This window comes from Nerophis ophidion, linkage group LG02 (assembly GCF_033978795.1).
Source record: "Nerophis ophidion isolate RoL-2023_Sa linkage group LG02, RoL_Noph_v1.0, whole genome shotgun sequence".
NCBI classification, from domain to species: Eukaryota; Metazoa; Chordata; class Actinopteri; order Syngnathiformes; family Syngnathidae; genus Nerophis; species Nerophis ophidion.
The window spans coordinates 20798193-20803224 of record NC_084612.1 but is presented as its reverse complement, the minus strand read 5'-3'; the positions used below and the strand labels follow the sequence as shown (position 1 = coordinate 20803224).

At 38.4% G+C, this 5032-nt stretch overlaps 1 long non-coding RNA gene across 1 annotated transcript in view; it reads left to right on the top strand.

Annotated features, from left to right (window-relative positions):
• LOC133537724 (uncharacterized) overlaps positions 1–3682 on the top strand; it is a 5601-nt gene extending 1919 nt beyond the window's left edge. Inside the window, exon 2 of the long non-coding RNA XR_009802809.1 lies at positions 2854–3682. This is a non-coding gene — a long non-coding RNA (uncharacterized LOC133537724). The remainder of the gene's footprint in view (positions 1–2853) is intronic.
• The last annotated feature ends 1350 nt before the right edge of the window (positions 3683–5032 follow it).

The window sequence follows — 5032 nt, the reverse complement described above, 5'->3', positions numbered from 1 at the left end:
TTAAATGATAATTGTTCATGTTGTAAAATTACAACTCCTGAAATTTCCCAATATTTGTTCTGAAAGAATTATGATTTTTTTTCATGTAATACTGCAATATTTTTGTAAAAATACAACTTTTCCCTGGCGTGGCCACCGCTGCTGCTCACTGCTCCCCTCACCTCTCTAAATATAGTTTAGAAATTAAAGAGAATTTACATTGCATGGGGCTTTTGAAGATGGTAATTATTTTATGTATGACTTTATTCTCAAAATATATTGACTTTTTTTTCATTAAAGTACAATTTATTTCTCGAAATATTCATTTTTATTTCTTGTAACAATAACACTTTATTCTTGTCAAATTTTGACTTTTTTCTCCTGACATTTAGAGTTTATTCTAATACAATTACAGCATTCTCTCATAACAACTTATTGTTGGCAAATTTGTAAAAAAAAATAAAATAAAATAAAAAATAAAACTCTCCCCACCTAAATCTTTGTTTTCATCAAAAAAAGGAAATATTTTAAATATGAATTGTTCATGTTGTAAAATCACAACTCCTAAAATTTACCAATATTTGTATCGAAAGAATTATGAATTTTTTTCATGTACCGGTAATATTGCAATATTTTTATAAAAATACAACTTTTCCCGGGCATGGCCACTGGTGCTGCTCACTCCTCCCCTCACCTTTCTAAATATAGTTTAGAAATTAACGAGATTTTACATTGCACGGGGCTTTTTAAGATGGTAATTATTTTATGTATGACTTTGATCTCAAAATATCATGACTTCTTTCTCATTAAAGTACAATTTTATTTTCAAAATATTTCTTTTTTTTCTTGTACAATACCACTTTATTCTTGTCAAATTTGGACTTTTTTCTCCTGACATTTTGATTTTATTCTAATAGAATTACAGCCTTTTGCCATAACAACGTATTGTTGGAAAATGTAAATAAAATAAAAAAAATTGTTTCTCCCCATCTAAATTTCTCTTGTCAATAAATAAATAAAAATATATTTTAAATAATGATTGTTTATGTTATAAAATTACAACTCCTGAAATTTCCCAATATTTGTTTTCAAAGAATTATGATTTTTTTCATGTAATATTGCAATATTTTTGTAAAAATACCACTTTTTTATTGAAAGAATGATAGCTTTTGGCTCGTAAGATTACAATGTTTAATTTACTTCTTATCTCATATAAGTACAACTTCTTTTTGCCTAAAATCAATTATGCTTTTTTTGGTAAGATTACAACTTTATTGTGTTAACTCATCCTTTTCACAGTTTAAGTTTATTCCAGCAGTGGTTATTTTAAAAATTTACTTTTTTACAGTATAATTTTCTTTAGGATATATATTTTTACTTAATATATATATTTTTATTTTATGCTCAAATTGTTGTAACTTTATTCCCATTAAACGAGTCCTTACTAAAGTAAATGTACAATTTTAGTATCTGAATATTTTGACTTGTTCAATTATGACATTTTTAAAGTGTAATGCAACCTTTTTACCTTTTTTAAAATGCCATTGTTCGTGCAAAGTGCTATTTGTCTGTGGTCCTAATACTTTTTTATGGGGATGAGAATGAGAGCCGGTGAAAAGCAGCATATTTTGACTCAACATCTTGCTGCAATCAGTAGTCTTGAATGTGAATAAATAATAAATGCTAAGCCTTCATGTAAAAAATAAAAATGGTCGCTCGCATGCATGGGTATTTTGGCATACTCTCTTTTGACACTCTGGCCTATGGAGTGTAACGAAGTGACAGCAAAGTAGAGTGGGACTGGAACGGAGCAGTGTGACGTGCTTACTTCACATAGGTGTGCAGCTGCATCAATAATAAAATAATAACAATGTGAAGTTACATCATCAGACTGGGTGAGAGGAGGAGGAGCCAAAATGGAACAAATGAGTTCTGCATACTTCCAGCATGGAATTAGTTAAGCCATTTAAAGAGTGAGACAATAATACAGCATTGTTTGTAAGCAATGTAGATTATACACAAACAAGAGCAGCCTCTTGGCAAATGCACAAGTCTGCAATTGGCTCTTAAAAACAAACAAGGGAAAGCAGTGTGCTCTTCATTCATTTAAAAAAAAAAAAAGCATTATTTTTGGCTGCAGTAACCCAGAAACCTATTTTAGACGTGGTTTTCAACAGCATCTTTTTAATTATGGAGCACTATATATTCATCCAGTACTGCGATAAGGTGTCGACTTATCCAGGGTGTACCCCGCCTTCCGCCCGATTAAGCTAAGATAGGCACCAGCGGCCCCGCGACCCCGAAGGAAATAAGCGGTAGAAAATTGATGGATGGATGGATTATTACACACACACACACACACACACACACACACACACACACACACACACACACACACACACACACACACACGGCAGTCACTCAAGAGAATAATAGCGCCTCCTATTGTCTTCTTCGCTTTATGACACGGGTCTTAAATGACTCTTTGAATGGCAAAGGATACCGATATCAGGACCATGTATATCAAATATTTCCGGATGGTTCAACCGCCACCCGCCCGAATCTAATTAAAATCTATTTTTCGTCATGTCAACCGCCCGACCCGCGGGACTCCGCGGATGAGACCGCAAACCGCGCATCTCCAATACGCATACATATATTATGTAGAATTACAAAATCAAAAATGCAACTACTAGGGTAGAAGACCACAATCATATTATACATATCTTTTTTTAAATAATAATGGTAACTATTAAATGAAATATGACAAAAACATGCGGTAATAGTGTAGTGACATTAGTGTTGTGACATTAGAAGTAAAGTCGCCTAACTTCCCACTAAGCACCACTCTGAATATTTCTGCTTTTGCCACAGAAGTGTGACAGGATGGATGGACGACAACCCACAGCAAGATGGAATGACCTCTGACCTCCCACTGGCTTATCTGGGCTCCATCCACCTTCAACTGGCCAACACAAATCCAAAGCTCGAAGCCTTTTAGAGGGGATTTTCTGCCAGACTCAATCTGCTTGCTTGCTAAAAGTGCAGCGGAGGCCAAAGACCTCTTAGCCCTCCAGACCATCATCATCATCATTTTCCGCCCCCACGCGTGTTTCGCCGCGACACTCTTGGCTGCATCCAGTAAGCTTTGAAGAAAAAGATCTGCACAGCTCCACTCTTGTTGAGTACTGAAGCAAATGTGTTTTGACAGCCGGCTGAATGACTTAATGCCCTTCTTGTTTACCGCTTTCACTGCTCTGCTCTTCGTTTCCTACAGAAACGATAAGCAAGAATGGACCACATTACGGTAAAAGCCCACACAGCAGATACGATAAAAGGCTATAGTCACAGAGCTGTAGGGTTATTATTAGGGGCTGAAGGCTCCAAAAGGAGGTTTACAAAGCGTCATAAACATATCATAGTCTACAAACCTCTCTGAGCTTTTCCACAGTTTACTTTAAGGAGAAAGGATTAATGTTAAGCTTTGACCCAACAGATGCCACAGATCCTTCCTGGCTCATCTCAGAACTGTGACATAGAAACCATGCTCTTGTAGCTTTGGAAAATGTCCTTCTACTCTCACCAGTGGCCATGGATGTTTTCTTTTCTTGGGAATCACTATTTTACTTCTCTTTTCCATTCCAGGCATTATTAGACAGAAACGTCTGTCCATCTATCAATCAATAAATATTGCATTTTATTATTCGCACGTATATGTTCCAGATGCGGGCAGCACGGTGGGGCAGGGGTTAGTGCATGTGCCTCACAATACGAAGGTCCTGAGTAGTCCTGAGTTCAATCCCGGGCTCGGGATCTTTCTGTGTGGAGTTTGTGTACATGTCAAGTACATGTCAAACTACTTCCAGAACGTAAATGACCGCCATAACCACAACACCAGGGGAAGCTCCACAAACCACGTTAAACCCAGATTCCGATCTAACAAAGGTTTTAACTCATTCTCCTTCTATGCCACATCAATATGGAATGCACTTCCAACTGGAGTAAAAGAAAGCGCATCTCTATCCTCCTTCAAAACCGCACTAAAAGAACACCTCCAGGAAACTTCAACCCTAAACTAACACCCTCCCCCTCCACATCCCACCTCCCCGGATTGTAAATAATCAAATGTATTTACTTGTTCTTATGCTTTCTTAACTCACTATGTTCACTGCTCGGTGTAAATATCCTACAAAGTCAGACCTACACTGTTTCAATGTCCACTGCTCTGACGATGCAATTGTCGATGACTGAAGTACTGATTTCAACCAAACCTAACCCCTCCGATTGTCCATCCATCCATCCATTTACTACCGCTTATTCCCTTTGGGGTCGCGGGGGGGCGCTGGTGCCTATATCTCAGCTACAATCAGGCGGAAGGCAGCGTACACCCTGGACAAGTCGCCACCTCATCGCAGGGCCAACACAGATAGGCCTATCTCAGCTACAGTTGGGCGGAAGGCAGGGTACACCCTGGACAAGTCGCCACCTTATCGCAGGGCCAACACAGGTAAACAGACAACATTCACAAATAATGTAAATAATTCAATGTATATACTATGATGATTAACTTGTGTGAGGACTGTATTATGCTGATACTATATATTTATACCATGAATTGATTATCGTGGACCCCGACTTAAACAAGTCGAAAAACTTATTCGGGTGTTACCATTTAGTGGTCAGTTGTACAGAATATGTACTGTACTGTGCAATCTACTAATAAAAGTTTCAATCAATCAATCAATGAATGCATGTTCTCCACGTGACTGCGTGGGTTCCCTCCGGGTACTCTGGCTACCTCCCACCTCCAAAGACATGCACCTGAGGATTGGCAACACTAAATTGGCCCTAGTGTGTGAATGTGAGTGTGAATGTTGTCAGTCTATCTGTGTTGGCCCTGCGATGAGGTGGCGACGTGTCCAGGGTGTACCCCACCCTCCGCCCGAATGCAGCTGAGAGAGGCTCCAGCAACCCCCGCGACCCCAAAAAGGACAAGTGGTAGAAATTGGCTGGATGGATGTTCCAGATGCATCCGGAAAGTATTCACGGCAGT